Here is an 18,623-nt window from a genome sequence, read left to right on the forward strand (position 1 = left end):
AAGGAAACCCAAGTAAAGTGCATAGCTCCAGCCCAACAAGGCTGGAGAACAACTCCCTTCCATCAACAGGATAAAATACCACTAGAGACCACACCCAGACCAAGACCTTAACCCCCAGAAGAACCAGACAGGGAAAGGAGCAAACATACAAGGAGCAGTGAATACACAGGCTACCAAAACTACACATCGCCCCTGGCAACCAGCATACACGGAATCAACCGTGTCAATACACGGAATCAAACGTGAGCAACATGGAACCAGGGTCACAGTGAACCACACTGAGACTGTGACAGCTTGGCTGTTTTTGTAAACCCAACCAGATCTTGTAGCTTGGATATGGTGGCCAGCGGGACAAGCTCAGCGAAGCACCCCTGTCTAGAGATACAGTACAGACCAAAAGTTTGGACACACCTTCTCATTCAAAGAGTTTTCTTTTTTTTCATGACTATGAAAATTGTAGATTCACACTGAAGGCATAAAAACTATGAATTAACACATGTGGAATTATATACATAACAAAAAAGTATGAAACAACTGAAAATATGTCATATTCTAGGTTCTTCAAAGTAGCCACCTTTTGCTTTGATTACTGCTTTGCACACTCTTGGCATTCTCTTGATGAGCTTCAAGAGGTAGTCACCTGAAATGGTTTTCACTTCACAGGTGTGCCCTGTCAGGTTTAATAAGTGGGATTTCTTGCCTTATAAATGGGGTTGGGACCATCAGTTGCGTTGTGGATAAGTCAGGTGGATACACAGCTGATAGTCCTGTTGAATTGACTGTTAGAATTTGTATTATGGCAAGAAAAAAGCAGGGTTTTGTTGTGTGTGAGGGGGTCAACAATGTCCAGAGCTGTACTTATTGTGGTGTTATATAGGGTGGTGGCAGTATCTGGGTCTTGGAACAAATGGTAGAGAGTGGCAGAAGAGAGTCAGAAAGCAAACGAAAGTCGAGATGTTTAAGGTTCCTGTGGGGGGTGTTAGTGTGTGGACCGGTGGAGCAGCAGAGGAGTGAAGAGAAGGTGAGTAGGTTGTGGTCACATAGGGGGAGAGGCGAATTAGAAAGGTTAGATAGGGAGCAGAGGCGGGTAAAGATAAGATCCAGAGTACGAACATCTCTGTGGGTGGGAGAGGAAAACCACTGTGAGAGGCCGAAGGAGGAAGAGAGTGATAGGAGTTTAGAGGCGGCTGAGTGGCAGGTGTCAATAGGAATGCTGAAGTCATTGAAGACTCATTGGACCCTATTTTAATTGCAATAACGATAAAGGTATGAGTCCTCGAGATAACTAAGCGGTGGTTCTTCAAATGCTATAATACATAGTAAGGGTCAATTTACATGGATTGTAATATCTGGGAATTATCTGGAACAATAAGAATTGAAATGTAAGCGGCTCACCTACCAACTTGGAGATGGAATGGTGCACACCCCACTGGCTCACCCAAAGCCTGTAAACACCAAACCTAAATTTATAAAAGTTTGGGGGGCACTTAATATTAAGACTAGACGGACCACTATAAAAATATAAAAATTAAAACCCTTTAATGTTAATCAGCATACACATAAAAATATATAAATAAATATTTAATAAAATCAAAACAGCAAGTGCAAGCAGCTATATTCCTATCTCAGGTATTATATTACTGTATATGATCATGCCCATAAATGGTGGTAGACAGTCAATTCATTAATAGGTACGGTGTTCATCCAGATCTATGTGGATATTCTGATTATAATCCTGCACTATTCCACTTAATGTATTGTGTATTACTCCACTCTTATCCTTCTCAATTGGAATCCTCCTCCTTTTAGTTTTCAAACTGTGTCCACAATCTCTGATAATCAGTTAATACTGTGTCGGACCATGCGCTCACCACATCAATATCAATATGCATACAGTCATCTAGATGCTTGAAACAAATAAACCCTCAGGGTGAGTGTATGTACTTTACCACTCTCTGCCATGGTTGTTCGCGCTTGGTCTTGTCATCTCAGGAGTAATTCCTCCTCTTTGGCCTACCAGGACCTACACAGCGTCCCAAGCGATCCAACCATCTCCTCATTGCGTCCCACGTGAAGGAGGCAGAGCGTGTCCTCTGGATCATAAAGTCCCGCGGCACCTCTGCAATAATAAACACAGTCTGTATTCCGCAGTCTTCAATCTCCGGATTCCCACAAGATGCCCCTATAGTGGAGCCACACAAGTGGAGTATAAGTTTTTCACTGTCCTCGATCAAACGCGTTTCAGAGCTACAAAATGCCCCTTCCTCAGTGGTTAGACAGTAAATGAACCAGCATTTCTTTTATAGGGTAAATACTAGTGTTAAGCGAATTACGAATATTTATCGCGAATATTTCGAATATAGTGCTATATATTTGTTATATCGAATATTAATCATTGTTTTCAATCTGAAAACATGATTCCTCCCTGCTTCTTGCTTGTAGGCCAATGAGTCATTGGCCCACAAGCAACTTAAGAAGGGAGGAATCAAGACTTCAGATGGAAAACAATGCCGAATATTCTAAAAAACAAATATATAGCACTATATTGAATATAACGTGCATAGCAAACGGCGTAATGTTTTTCTTCCTGACGTCATTTACATGCTCGCATACCCTTTTTCTGAGTTCCCTGAATTTCTTCCCGATATAATTCTTGGGACAGAGGCATTGACAAATATAGATAACCCTTTTGCTCCTGCAATTGACAAAATCACGGATGGTATAAGTTTTGCTAGTGACTGAGCATGTGATAGTTTTGGACACAGAAATGAAGGCATAGACTTTGCAAGCCCCACATTTAAACATCCCCAAGGGTCAACGGTCCAGCCACGTCCCAGGTGCCACAGGGGGGGACATAGTGGCTATGTACTAATCGATCCCTTAGGCTCCTGCCCCTGTGGCATGTTACACTTGTAAAGAAAGAGATGTTTTTTTCCACATTGGGGTCCATCTGTAATATTGGCCAGTATTTCTTCAAGATCATTCTTATTTCTACATTGGCCACATCATATGTAGAGATAAGACGAGTCAACGTCTGTTCACCCTCCACAGATTTTTTTAGGGGAGAGTAAAGTCTCCCTATTCGTGGTCAGTGTGTGTTGAAACGCCTGTCTTAGGGTGGGCTTGGGGTAACCCCTGTCCAATAGCCTATTCTGTAACACTTTTGATTCCAAATAGAAATTGTTCATATTAGAATAGGTCCTACGTACCCGCAAATACTGTTCTCTCGGGATCCTTTTTTTTTTGAGGGACAGGATGATTGCTTTCCCAGTGCAGAATTGCATTGGTTGCCGTAGGTTTTCTAAAAATGGTGGTCATAAGTCTATCCCCCTGTTTACAAACCTTCACGTCCAGAAAATTAATCTATTACATTCTTATTCAAGGTATTAACAAACTCTTCCTTGTTTCCACTCCAAAGCACAAAAACGTCATCTATATACCTTGTCCAAAAGGTAATCTTTTCGTTCCACCAGGTCCTGTGGCCAAGAAACACTATGCTGTCCTCCCACCAGCCTAGAAAGAGATTTTTGTATGTAGGGGAACATAATAGGAGATAGGTTTCCCCCCTCCCTCTGTATGACATGGCAGAATATAGCAGTGTATGGTCATCAAGCAGTGGGGGTCCCTCCCCTATTATCTTTGGTGCTCCACCTCCTATCTCCCTATCGGCACAGCTGGAACATATGCGGTGCATTGAACCGGAAGCGATGAATGAGTTCCAGGAAGGGGAGCCACCGCGTGCGCTCCACGAACCGGAAGCGCTGTCAGCCCGCTCCGTGATGCGCGTGGATGTTGCCATTTAAACCATTATAACACTGACATGCCTCACTGCCACATCGATTACCTGGCAGGAGGCAGTCAGCACGGGGAAGGGGCACATCACATGTAAGTTAATTAGCTTGCCTTTTTTCCTCCCACACCGAGTGAGTAACCATATAGTAGACGTGTATATTTATATGTCTTCTTTTTGTAGGTGGTATTTCTTCCCTACCACAGCGGGGAGGATGTGATGTAATCAGCCCTCTTTTTGGTGTACTAAGCTCTGCCTATTTTGTATTATCTGTTAATGGAATGTTATCAGGTTCGAATGTTATTAGCTATTTTACCTGGACGAAATATGGTACCACTATGATTTATATGTACTCAGCTACTACGTCTATATGTACTCAGCTGCAATATGCTACCGCTATGACTTATATGTACTCAGCTTTTATGTTTTTACGTATTCAGCTTCTATCAATCCCCTGAGGAACCCTGTGAGGGGGATACGCATCGGGGTGTGATTACCAATTAATTACTACTAAGGGGTACATTGTGACCATCCTTTCTATCTACCCTTCTTTGAGGGGAACTTTTTCTATCTAGGGCTTCCTAGGGTCAGATAGGGCAGGAAGGAGGACAGGGAAATCCCACAATCGGGGATTCTCCCTGGGCAGAGGCCTAGTCAGGGTGTGTATAGTGACAGTTTTATTTTTAAGGGACCCTGTATAATTTTGTTTGTTGTTTGCACTTTCTCTAAAGGGATACCAGTAGTATATTTATCATTATCTATACCTAGTAATTTATATTCCAGTAATACGTCCATATGTGGCTACCTACTCCTTATCAGGTGCATATTAATTATGGAGTGGTTGCGCCACCACCGTCCGACTCATCTACCCGGTTGTATAGTTAATACAGACGGTAGTTTGGTAAGGTATGTTATTAGCTGCTTACCAGATCCATCATTGCCCGCAATGTTTGCTAGTACGTACGTGGCTTTTTTTTTTAGCTTTGGGATCTCTTGTGAAGCACCTGTTGATTTCCTTACATCAGTGCTAGTGCCGGCCCTAACTTCCAACGTACGTTACCTTCGTAGATCAGGTCTTTGATTGTGGAATTCCCGCTGCAGAGAATCGTACTCTGTGTGAACTGCTGTGTTTTCAATCACCAGACGCGTTTAGACACTGCTTGGGTTTCTTCCTCAGTGGTTAAAGATATAATGAAGATGAGGGACATAAAAATCATTATCTATATAGTGATCATGTGACCTATAAAAACAGGACCGGACTGCCTCAAATAGGGATTGATATATAAACCTGGACTGGACTATGTTTTGTCCTAGTATTCGTACTCTGTTCAGACAATGCCGTAATGTGGTTACACCTTTTTATATAACATTTTCCTTTTCATAAACTACATTTACAACCTCCATATGTCTCATATAGAACTATACACTAAACATTAATTAATATATCTTCTATAGTATATTTCCATCTTGTTTAAATCGTACTTATACATTTGTTCAGACCTTGTACTATATTTCTTCCATCTGCATATTAATAATACAGCCCCTATGATACAACTGCAAGCAAAATATACAAATTATCAAAAATATGTGAGAAATACAAAAAAATTCAAATAAAAAAATAACTAAAAAAATTGAAAGTTGTAAAATAAAATGACCCATGACATATATATATATATATATATATATTGATAGAAGATGGAGGTCACCCCTGATGATCCTTGGTGTCCTGGGGTCGGTGGGAGGATGCAGGACACGTCGCCGGGCTGGAAAACAGCCGGGCAACGACATGTCGTGTAAACCTTCCACCGACCCTATTCTAGAAAACCAAAAATCTCTATCTCTGCATTGAGTCTCCACGGTGCCAGTGATCCAAATTCATATATCATTCTTGATTCGTATCAATTTGTTTAGCGCACGGGCACTCTATAATGTAAATCACTGCCTCACTATTGCACGTTAGTGTTTCTTCAATTTCCCACTTAAACATGTTGACCTCAGATGTTATAATGGTGGTTTTCCTATCAAACTTTTCTGCAATGATATTGTATTTCTTCATTGACTGCACAATCCACACCTATAGAAACCTTTCAGGTTCTCCCAAGGTGTAGTTATAGATCTTTCTTTTTGATTTCTAACAGAAGGGGCTATTTGTAGACCCATATTTGGAGCTCTCGTAAATATAATCAGTGGTCTACTTGGGAGAGTAGTCGCCAATATTTATCCTCTTTTAAAAGATGCCAATGTTTATTTACGATGTTGGCTATCTTTTTATGTTCCACATTAAACGGTAATATTAGTTTAGAGGACTGTTCCTCTTCCTTTTCAGTTTTTATTTTTTTTATTTTCTTAATTTAAATTTTAGAAAAAAAAGACAAACATTCTGAGCTAATAACATATCTTACCAAACTACCGTCTGTATTAACTATACAACCGCGTGGATGAGTTGGACGGTGGCTGCACAACCACTCCATAATTAATACGCATCTGATAAGGAGTAGGTAGCCACATATGGATGTATTACTGGAATACTTTGCATTTTCACAGTGCCACCGACCCAAACAGTAATAATTCAACTGGTTGAATACTGCTACATACTACATCTAGTAGCAGTCTAAAAATTGGCAATTGGAAATCTGTCAAGGACATTACAACAAAAAAGCATGCATAATTAAAATACTGCATCTATTCTGCTGTGGAACATTTGGATTTTCTAATTAGCATGAGAGCTCCGCACGTTATACTTATAGAGGGACTGTGACTGCACGATCTTGCACATTTTTATTCTTTTTTTCCCCCTTATTTATTGCTTATACTTGATGTATTTTTTGTATTTATCAGTATTGTAAGGTACCTGATATGCATTTGAGGTAATAATAAATGTGGATTCATTTTTATTGAAAACCGGCCATTTATCATTAACTATATTAAGAAGCTAGGTGGTATAGCAGGCCGAGTTATATTCCAGTGAGCTCCCTTTTTTATTATTGTCGTTTATAAGAGGGTGGTCGCGTTGGTGGACCATTCGTCCTGGGAGGAATGGACTTGATGCTAGGTATAAATGTACTTAGAGACCTAGACCATCAACTCTATGCCAAAGAAGTGCCGAAGTATTGGCAACGGGCCACCACACACCGGCCGACCCAGAAGGTTCTACAGCAGATGTTGAGGCGCTGTTGTCTGCAAAAGAGCAACATGTCCGGTCAGCCCATTGGACACGTGAAGGTGCCGCAGAGGACCACAGGTAAGATCCCCCCATGACAAAAACAACAGAAGTTGCTGGAAGACACCCTGTGGGAATTTCAGGAGGCTTTCTCGAAACATGATAAGGACTTTGGGTGTGCTTCCGCCATCGAGCACAAAATCCCCACCGGCAATGCTGCGCCGAGCAGGAAATGTTAGCGGCAAATTCCACCCAAAATGCACCAGGAGGTGAAGGACATGGTGGGCAGCATGTTGGAAAATTGGATGATCCAGGATAGCCAAAGTCCATTGGCTGCTCCAGTGGTCTTGGTGTGGAAGAAAGTTGAGAGTCTCCAGTTCTGTGTGGATTATTGAAAGCTGAATGCCCAGAACGTCCGGGATGCCTAACCCCTTCTGCGGATTCGTTGTCCTCCCTGAGTCATGTGAAGTTCTTCTGGACTCTTGATCTGGCCAGGGGGTATTGGCAGGTACCGGTAACCAAGAAGGAGAAAGCGAAGACGGCCTTCATCTTACCTATGGCACTCTACGAGTTCAACCAAATGCCGTTTGGCCTGTCCAATTGAGGATCACCTCCAGAAGCTGTGGCAGGTCCTAGGACAGCTGTGAGATCATGGGCTCAAGATGAAGCATAAGAATTGCCAACTGTTTTGACAGCAAATAGAGTATTTGGGACATTTGGTATGCAGGAGGAGGTAAAGCCAGCCCCCAGTAAGGTGGAGGCTGCCAGAAATAGCCCCAGCCACATACACTACAAGAGGTGCAGGCATTCGTAGGACTGGCTGGCTACTACAGGAAGTTTATACCCATGCCCGCACCACTAGGCTGAAGAACAGCTTTTACCCCAAAGCAATCAGTCTCCTAAATGCTCAGAGATTATTGCCCCTTCCTAGGATAGAAACTACCACAGACTTAAAGTGACTGCTGCATTCATGAACCTATGATGACCTCTTGTCTGCAGTGGTGTCTGGATCAGTGTGTATATATACTCATAAGCAGTTCCTACTTTGCTCTTGCTATATATATCCTGTGAACTGTGAATAGTAATGCCTTCTAGTCAGTTCTTGTTCCTCTGTCCATGGCATCTAGGATTGCTCCAAACAACATTTCATTGTATTGTACATTGTATTACATTGTATTGTACAGTGACAATAAAGGCATCTTATCCATCTTATCTTAAGTTTGCTCATTTGGCGGGCCCGTTAAACGAGTTATAAAGCGGCAATGTGGGGGGCTCGAAGAATCGTCCCATCAAGTGGGGACCCCGGCAACATGAGGCTTTTGAAGCAGTGACGGAGGCGCTGACCGGTGCCCCAATTTTGGATTATGAGCGGAACGACACCCCATTCCCGGGTGTCGGGTAATAACAGGTAATTGTGTGTTACCAGCATTTGTGGTTGTGCTCATTACCACGTTTATGTAAAATATTGTTTTGGCAAAAGCTGGTGTTGGAGTTGCTTTCCTCATTCATGACTTCGCTGTATCCTCGGGAGCCCACCCTGGTGTGACGCTTTGCGATACTAGGAAATCGCAAATGCGCCATATCAACCTAGAAATATAGAAACATAGAATGTGTCGGCAGATAAGAACCATTTGGCCCATCTAGTCTGCACAATATACTGAATACTATGGATAGCCCCTGGCCCTATCTTATTTCACAATCACAAAGACAAAAGAGCCTTCACTAAGAATCTTCTCTTTTGACTAAAGGAGTAATTCACAGAGCAGAGGTGCCATTATCACCACCTTGTGACAAACCTTTCCTGCCCATGCCAAGTTGAGTAGCCATCAATCTAGTTCTCTTATGACAGAACCTCATAAACCTGGTCTTTCTGCAGCCATAGTGTCTCCAATACAAGCAGGGGTCTCACACCTTTAGCCTGGGCAGCGAGCTTCAGAAGAAAAGGACAGATCCTTATCACACAGCTGGTTGTTACAGGAAGGAAGATGACCTGAAAGTCCCCTTCAATCCATAAGCTTCATATTTTTCCCATATTTTCCTAATATTTCATGGGTTATGGAAATGTGAAAGGAACCATCTTTTCAGAGATGGTTTTGGTTCTTCTAACTTACCTTCTAGGAAACCCACGGGCAAATCAGAGATTCCCGCTCTGAGATATAAAGGTTCTCAGGCACCCTGTATTATCTTTTAGTCGTATTTGTAATATAAGAACAGTGAAAGAGTCCCACCACACAAAAACAAAAGTTTTAGATTTTAGAAAAACAGACTTTTCAAAAATGAAATTAGTCATAAATGAGTCCTTATCAGACTGGAACGGATTACATGGAGTCCAGGAGAAATGGGACTACTTAAAAGGTGCATTATTGAAGGCAACAGAAAATTGCATTAGACTTGTCAGTAAAAGCAAAAAAAGGAAGAGACCACTGTGGTACTCAGCAGAAGTGGCCCAAATCATTAAAAATAAAAAGCTAGCATTTTGTAATTATAAAAAAAAACAGAGCAATGAAGATAAGGAAATCTACAAGATTAGGCAGAAAGAGGCCAAGCAAGTTATAAGAACTTCTAAAGCGCAGGCAGAAGAAAAACTAGCTCAGTCTATGAAAAAAGGGGATAAGACATTCTTCAGATATATAAATGAAAAAAGGAAATTAAAACAAGGAATAACTAAATTAAAAACAAAGGACGGAAGGTATGTAGAAGAGAATAAAGGGCTAGCCGACTGCCTTAATGAATACTTCAGTTCAGTTTTTACAAAAGAAAAAGAAGGAGAAGGACCTCCACTAGAAAGGATGACTAATAAATCGTTTGATGCATGTGTCTTTACAGAGGAAGAGGTTCTAAGTCAGCTGTCTAAAGTGAAGACAAATAAGTCACAGGGGCCTGATGAGATACACCCAAAATTATTAAAAGAGCTTAGTGGTGAGCTGGCAAAACCGTTAACAGATTTATTTAACCAATCATTAGTAACAGGAGTCATCCCGGAAAATTGAAAATTGGCAAATGTCGTGCCCATTCACAAGAAAGGTAGTAAGGAGGAATCGAGCAACTATAGACCAGTGAGTCTGACATCAATAGTAGGCAAATTAATCGAAACCCTATTAAAGGATAGGATTGTGGAACATCTAAAAACCCATGGATTGCAAGATGAAAAACAACATGGGTTTACTTCAGGGAGATCATGTCAAACAAATCTTATAGATTTTTTTGACTGGGTGACTAAAATAATAGACGGTGGAGGTGCAGTAGACATCGCATATCTAGATTTTAGTAAGGCTTTTGACACTGTCCCACATAGAAGACTTATCAATAAACTGCAGTCATTGAGCATGGACTCCCATATTGTTGAGTGGATTAGGCAGTGGCTGAGTGACAGACAACAGAGGGTTGTAGTCAATGGAGAACATTCAAAACAAGGTCATGTTACCAGTGGGGTTCCACAGGGATCTGTACTGGGACCAATTTTGTTTAATGTCTTCATAAGTGATATTGCAAAAGGCCTCGATGGTAAGGTTTGTCTTTTTGCTGATGACACAAAGATATGTAACAGGGTTGATGTTCCTGGAGGGAAACGCCAAATGGAAAAGGATTTAGGAAAACTAGAAGAATGGTCAGAACTCTGGCAACTGAAATTTAATGTGGATAAGTGCAAGATAATGCACCTGGGGCGTAAAAACCCAAGGGCAGAATATAGAATATTTGACACAGTCCTGACCTCAGTATCTGAGGAAAGGGATTTAGGAGTAATTATTTCAGAAGACTTAAAGGTGGGAAGACAATGTAATAGAGCAGCACGAAATGCCAGCAGAATGCTTGGATGTATAGGGAGAGGTATAAGCAGTAGAAAGAGTGAAGTGCTTATGCCGCTCTACAGAACACTGGTGAGACCTCACTTGGAGTATTGTGCGCAGTACTGGAGGCCATATCTCCAGAAGGATATAGATACTCTAGAGAGAGTTCAGAGAAGAGCTACTAAACTAGTACATGGATTGCAGGATAAAACTTACCAGGAAAGGTTAAAGGACCTTAATATGTATAGCTTGGAAGAAAGAAGAGACAGAGGGGATATGATAGAAACTTTTAAATACATAAAGGGAATCAACTCGGTAAAGGAGGAGAGCATATTTAAAAGAAGAAAAACTACCACAAGAGGACACAGTTTTAAATTAGAGGGGCAAAGGTTTAAAAGTAATATAAGGAAGTATTACTTTACTGAGAGAGTAGTGGATGCATGGAATAGCCTTCCTGCAGAAGTGGTAGCTGCAAATACAGTGAAGGAGTTTAAGCATGCATGGGATAGGCATAAGGCTATCCTTCATATAAGATAGGGCCAGGGACTATTCATAGGATTCAGATATATTGGGCAGACTAGATGGGCCAAATGGTTCTTATCTGCCGACACATTCTATGTTTCTATGTTTCTATAAATCAGAGAAAAGAAAAAAACCTCAGCTACAGAACAACGGATCAGTGAAAAACGGACAGCAAAACAACAAGGGTTGTGTGCAGGAGCCCTTATACCAACTCCTGGTCGGCTTCTCGTGCTGCGAGCAGGCGCAGGGGACTTCTGTAAAACTGCACCGAATATGACCGGACGCGGCATCACTGCGGCACATTTCACTACAAAGGCCGATGTGTGGAGCGCAAGTCACCGCTGTGCACAGGACGTCTCGTCTCCAGAAGGAGCGCACAATCCGATCCTTGTCCTCCGGATCTGACACAACAGACACACATTGTACTAAATACAGAACTTTCCGGGGGCGGAACCTGCAAAGAAAGGACAATGTAGTCCGAGAGCGAGCGACTCCTGTTCCCTTTCGTCCTAAGCAGCAGCACAAGTGGGGTATTTGCCCCTGTGAAGCTGGTCAGGACAGGCGGAATTTTTTATGAACCAAAAATTTCTACCTAAGTATCTTAATTAATTAATTAATTAATTAAGCCCCTACCCCATATAACTCGGCCCCTAACTGGACGGGGTTGCTTTTTTATTGTCCTGTGGACTCCAGGACAGGCTAGACTCCTTACTGGAGTCTCTCATTGTTACTTGTAGTGTTATAATATGGTTATAATGTTTTAATTCTGCCTTCTTATTTCCTAGGTATCCTTATCCTGAGTGTCTCCTGCCCTCTCCTACCTCGCTGGGAGCGTGCCTCCGGTGGATTACTTCGGGGCCCATCTACGATTCCAGTCACATTGCATGCCTTACCTCGCTGTGCGCATAAGCAGTCGCTTCCGCGCTCCTCCGGCGTCTCGTGAGAACCGGAAGTGCCTCATTGACGTCACTTCCGGTCCCTGGCTACGTCCTCCAGCGCTGTGTTCAGCGCTTCCCCGGTGAAAAAGTTTTCTTAGGTCCGTGCCCTCAGGTGGGCTGGGCACCCAACTGGGGGAAATAGAGAAATTATATTATTTTTATTAAAATTGTGATTTTAACTTTGGAAATCCACCCCCTGGGTGGGGGAGTGACTGTAAGCTCCTCCCCCTTGCACTATTTAAGGCACCTGTGTGAGGCAGGTCAATGTTGCTCTCAGTTTTCTGAGCTCAACTGACTTCTGCAGTTTGGCTACTCCTGCGCTCAGGAAGTTCCTTGAAGTCGCCTTGGTTTTTCTTTCTAAAATGGCATTGCCACCTCATGGTAAGGTACTGCTCTCTTTTTTGTTCCATTTTGGGTCCAAATTCTTATCCTGTTGTCTGTTTCTTAGGCAAATCCACTCACAAGCAGAAACATCTCGCTTGCTCCAGCTGCAGCACCCCATTGCCACATTCATACGAGTTCCACCAATGCCCAGGCTGCCGACCCAGACCAACGGACCCAGAACCAACGGTGGTGGAGATGTTTTCATGGATAAAGCAGTTCATGGATACGTCCATTGCCGAGATTAAGGGAGCAGTCTCTAACAAGAGGCCCAGACAGGCTTCTCCTGGTCCTGTACCCATGTCTGAAGACGTCATCTCCATTGAGGATAATTCTTCCTCCGGCCGAAAAAAATCAAAGACTGTTGCGCTCCATCAGGTCGAGGGACCATGATGTTGAGCAAGGGGAAGCTCCACAGTCCACTTCTAGGGGGCCAAGGGCCTTTAAAGTGGACGAGTCTTTAAAGAAACTAATGGCAACCGAGTGGAAACAAAGGTGGATATGGCCATATCGAAGCTCTCCAAAAGAACTCTAGTCCCCTCAGACGACGGCAGCAACCTAAAGGACCCCCTAGACAGACGAGCAGAGTGCACGCTTAGACGCAACTACTCGGCTGCCTCCGCCTCTGCCTCGGTTGCTATAGTGTGCTCTGAAGTTTCAGAGTTTATCTGTGCGCGCACTCTCAGAATCCAATCGGACTTGGATTCTGGGGTTGCCCGGGACGACATCCTGGATCACTTTAAGACTCTCTTACTGGGGATTGATTTCCTATCAGATTCCTCCCAACAACAATTAAAACTAGCGTCCAAATCTATGGCGCTTTCTTCAGCCAGCAGGCGGACAACACGTCCAAACCATGGGCGGCGGACAACACGTCCAAGTTTAACCTTTGCTCCCTTCCCTATGAACCGGGTAGATTGTTCGGTTCTGAATTAGATTCTCTCATGGAGAACTTAGCGGACAAGAAAGGTAAATCCCTCCCCCAGCAGTCCTTTCGGGGTCGAGGAAGAGGTAGAGGAGGAGGAAGATTTCAGGGGGGAGATAGAACCCAGAGGCGTTCTGAAGGTAGTAAGAGAGGTAGGGGTCGTGGAAACCGCAGGGCTGATCTATGACTCTCTAGAGCCCGTCAATTTCCCTTCCCCACCCTCAGATGTTCCAGAGGAAGGACCAGTTTTCAGTCCCCCAGTCGGTGGACGTTTGAGTTTATTCAAAAGTTTTTGGATGCAAAAAATTCCAGACCCTTGGGTGCTACAAGTGATAGCATCAGGGTACAAAATAGATTTAATTTCCCTTCCTCGGGACAAGTTCGTCCTAACAAGGACTTTAGCACCCGACAAACAATTAATCCTGGAAGACTCGGTTCTCCAGTATATACAGAAAGGAGCATTAGAGGAGGTTCCTCCTCGCGAATGGCGGCAGGGTGTTTATTCCCCCATCTTTCTGGTATCAAAACCATCAGGAGACTGGCGCGTGATCATCGATTTACGTTACTTAAATCGTTTCATCAGGAAGAAGCGTTTTCTGTATTAAACATCCTGAACCCAGGAGATATGATGGTAACCATAGACCTGAAGGATGCTTACCTTCATGTTCCCATCTGCCCAGCACACAGGAAATATCTCAGAGTTGCTGTGGCCTTGCAAGGGGTAGTGAAGCACTACCAGTTTGCTGTATTGCCCTTCGGCATATCCTCAGCTCCGCACACCTTCACAAAGGTAGTGACTCCTGTGGTTGCCCATTTAAGACTTCTTGGACTAGAGGTCATACCGTACCTGGACGATTGGCTTTTAAAAGCTGCAAACGCAAACGTCCTGCAGAGTCAGCTTCAACAAGCTCTCCAGATTCTCCAGGGTTTGGGTTGGTTGATAAATTGGGACAAGTCGCACTTAGTCCTGTCAACCACGAGAACATTCTTGGGGTTTGTGATCGATTCACAACTGATGACCCTGTACCTGTCCCCACAGAGGAGGGACAGAGTAATAAAAGCCGCAGAGTCTCTTATACCGCCCAGACGGGTCTCCATAAGGGTTCTTATGAGGATGTTAGGCCACATGTCAGCATCTGCAGAGGCAGTTCCTTGGGCCTTATGGCACTTACGCCCTCTTCAAGAGGAGGTCTTAGCAGCTTGGAGTCGCAGAATGCACTCCGTCGGTAGAAGTCCGTTCTTCACTCAAGTGGTGGAAGAACCTAAAAGATGGGAGGTCTCTGGTTCAACCTCGTTGGATCACGTTGACCACGGACGCTTCACTGCTGGGCTGGGGGGCCCATCTGGAGGACAACCCAGTACGAGGTACTTGGAATTCCCAGGAGAAAACCCTCTAATCCAACTGGAGAGAACTGAGAGTGGTCAAACTAGCCCTCCTTCATTTTTCTCCTCTCATCCGCAGTCAGGCGGTGAGAGTCCGGACAGACAATACAACTGTGGTCACTTACCTGAACAGACAGGGAGGGATGAAATCCCAAACCCTCCTGAGGGAGGTGGGTTCTATTTTTTCTTGGGCAGAGATCAACCTATCCCACCTAATGGCAGTCCATATCAAAGGGGATCTCAATGTGGTGGCAGATCGCCTGAGTCGGGGCCTACCGGTTCCAGGGGAATGGTCCTTGAACAAGAATATCTTCTCCATGATTGTCCAGCAGTGGGGCACCCCGGAAATCGACCTGATGGCTACCCAATTGAACGCCAAGGTAAGCAAGTTCTGTTCCCTTTTATAGGAAGGACAACCCGGTAGCGATAGATGCTCTGTCCATAACTTGGAGGTTCAGGCTGGCATATACCTTCCCTCCAATTTCCATGATACCGAGGGTATTGATGAAGATCAAGCAACACCAGACCTCGGTGATTGCCATCATGCCATTCTGGCCAAAGAGGTCTTGGTTCACCCAGCTCATGCAGATGAGTCAGGGCAATTATTGGAGACTTCCCCTAATACAGGACCTTGTGTATCAGGACACAGGTCCCTGTCTAGATCTGAGGAGGCTCAATCTGACAGCCTGGAGATTGACAGGTCCCTTCTAGAAGCTAGAGGGTTATCTGTGGAGGTCCTGAGAACAATTTCTCACTCCAGAGCGGAATCTACAAGCAAAAAGTATTCTAGAATCTACAGAATATTCCTGCAATGGTGTAATGACAGAGAGGTAGTTGCCTCAGACCCTCCTCTCTCCGCTATTTTACAATTCCTCCAGGATCGTCTAGACAAGGGTCTAAGCCCATCCACACTCAGAGCTCACATCTCTGCCTTATCGGCATGCCTTAGCAGACCGATCTCTCAGGACCACCTAATCAAGAGGTTCCTGAAGGGAGCCGAGAGGCTTAAACCCAGAATCCTGAGACCAATCCCAAAGTGGGATTTAACAGTGGTTCTAAAAGGGTTATGTGTTCCCCCTTTTGAGCCTTTGAATGAGGTAGACTTGAGATTCTTATCTCTAAAGATCACCTTCTTACTGGCTATCACATCAGCTAAGAGAGTTGGGGAACTTCAGGCTCTGGGCGCTTCCGAGCCCTATTTAAAATTCCTTCAGGACAAGGTCCTGTTAAGGTTTTTGCCAACCTTTTTGCCAAAGGTTCCTACTTTTTCCAATATCATTTAGACCATATGTCTGCCCTCTTTTCTACCGGCTGCGTCTTCTCCCGAGGAAGAGAGGCTCCGTACATTGGACATCTCAAGAGGTCTTAGGGTGTATTTGGACAGAACAAGCGATTTTAGAAGATCGGAAAACCTCCTTCTGACCTATTCAGGGAAGAACAGGGGTCTGAAGGCCTCCAAACCCACTCTGAGCAGGTGGATTAAAGAAGCAATCCGTTTGGCTTTCTGTCCCAAGACTTGACGCCTCCTTCCTTTGTCTCTGCCCATTCTACCAGGGCTGTATCCACCTTATGCTGAAAAGAAACTGATCCCCTTAGATCAGATTTGTGCAGCCGCTTCTTGGAGTTCTCTGAACACCTTCATCTCACATTATCGTCTAGAGTCGAGATGAGCGGAGGGAATGGCCTTTGGACAATCCGTTTTAAGTGGCGGCCTCTCCGAAGAGGGGAGTAGGGAGCCCTCCCAATTTGGGTGAGGTTTCTTGCTACTTCCCCACTTGTGCTGCTGGTTAGGACGAAAGGGAAGCGTCAATTTTGACGTAAATTTGTTTTCCCTTAGTCCTAACAGCAGCACACAAATTTCCCTCCCTTTGTGTGATTTATTGTCATTTACTTGTTATAAAGCAACCCCGTCCAGTTAGGGGCCGGGTTATATGGGGTAGGGGCTTAATTAATTAATTAAGATACTTAGGCAGAAATTTTTGGTTCATAAAAAATTCCGCCTGTCCTGACCAGCTTCACAGGGGCAAATACCCCACTTGTGCTGCTGTTAGGACTAAGGGAAAACAAATTTACGTCAAAATTGACGCATCTCTGACTATGAACCAGTGACTGAAGAAACACTGCAAATAGGAGACATTTCTATGGGAGGCCCATCCATCCCATCACTGAGGAGCTCACACTACGAGATCTGCCCCCTACAGAAGACACCGAGAATATCCCCCTGAAGTAATGGAAGTAGTCACTAGAGATCCGTCCTTCACTGCTCCACACAGAGCACAGGAGCTCCGCCCCTTATGTCACATGATCATTATCCCAGGCCCTTTGCCACCTCTTATCCAATCCAGTACTGAGCTCTTCCCCCTGCACTGATCACATGACGGTGAAATCACCCCAGGTCCTTCACCACCTCTTCTCCACACAGAGCACAGGACCTCCGCCCCTCATGTCACATGGTCATTATACATCCAGTACTGAGCCCCGCCCCCTGCACTGATCACATGACTGTGACATCATCCCAGGTCCTTCAGCTCTGGCAGTGCAGCAGATACTGGGCAGGTCCTGGTCGGTAGTCAGGGCTCTTGTTCTCTCTGGTATCAGCCATTCCTCCAGCCTGCAGGTAAGATGAGCTGTGAGGAGACAGTGTGGTGGAGAGCTCAGACATGTCACCTCTGGAGATTCTCCTCCATTACACACAAGGAATCCTTCTCCGCTCCTCAGCTTAGTATGATGGGGGAAGTAGTAGTGGGGATAGTGGGGGTTGTCATCATTCAGTGCTGGATGAGAGAATCTGCTCTGTGTGAATGAGGTTTCACTGCAAGGAGCTTAGATACACACTGCACTGCCAGGAGCTTAGATACACACTGCACTGCCAGGAGCTTAGATACACCCGGAGCTCAGGGTTTTCCCGTCAGTGCAGCTTTATGAGGGTCTGAGTTTTGCGGAATGAGTTGTACTTTTTCTCGGCCTTATTATCGGGGACATGGGACTCACTGATTAACCTTTTATTCCCTTCTTTTTGGAGGTATCATGAAAAAAACCAGCAGTACGACCCTTCTCCCGAATGAGCCACCAAGGATGGACAGGAAGGAGATCAGCAGAAGAATATTAGACCTCACCTTGGAGATCATCTCCCTGCTGAGCGGAGAGGTAACTTTTTCTAGATTTCTCTCCTCTTTATTGTATTCTGTAACAAGTCAGACATTGGGAAGGAGAATCCATCATAGGAAGTAATAGGAAGAGTCCAGGGTCCTGGAGAACGGCCTCCAGACCTTCCAAGTGATGGAGACCCTGAAGATCAGCCCCCAGTATGGTGAGTGATGTGTCATGTGACCAGTGACCAATAGTCATGTTGAAGGAGCCATGAGAAGGTAAGTAGGCACGTTGTACCCAGGAGGAAAGGGCCGGAGGAGAGCACATGGCCCCTGAAGGGTTGATTCCCTAAGTGTCTCTCTCCATCCACAGGAGTACACAATAGTGAAGAAGACATCGGGGGACTGTGTGACTCCCATCATCCATCTCCAGGAGTCAGGAGGGCGGAGCAGGACCCCTCACCCCATCACAGAGCCTCCCCCTCACCCCCTGAAACATGAGCAGAAGATCCTAGAACTCTCCCACAAGATGATGGAGCTGCTGACTGGAGAGGTGACACTGCTGGGAATGCTGGGAAATTTTTCAGTAACAGCACTGGAGGGGCCTGGGTGATGACGGTGTCATTGTGTTGTCAGGTTCCTATAAG

At 44.5% G+C, this 18,623-nt stretch overlaps 1 long non-coding RNA gene across 1 annotated transcript; it reads left to right on the top strand.

Annotated features, from left to right (window-relative positions):
* The first annotated feature begins 17,443 nt into the window (after positions 1-17,443).
* On the top strand, positions 17,444-18,398 carry LOC122938081. Its single transcript, XR_006389973.1, has 3 exons — positions 17,444-17,504; positions 17,910-18,034; positions 18,350-18,398. It is a non-coding gene; the product is annotated as an uncharacterized LOC122938081 (long non-coding RNA).
* Positions 18,399-18,623: the final 225 nt, after the last annotated feature.

Source organism: Bufo gargarizans, chromosome 1 (assembly GCF_014858855.1).
Source record: "Bufo gargarizans isolate SCDJY-AF-19 chromosome 1, ASM1485885v1, whole genome shotgun sequence".
In the NCBI taxonomy this organism is placed as follows: domain Eukaryota; kingdom Metazoa; phylum Chordata; class Amphibia; order Anura; family Bufonidae; genus Bufo; species Bufo gargarizans.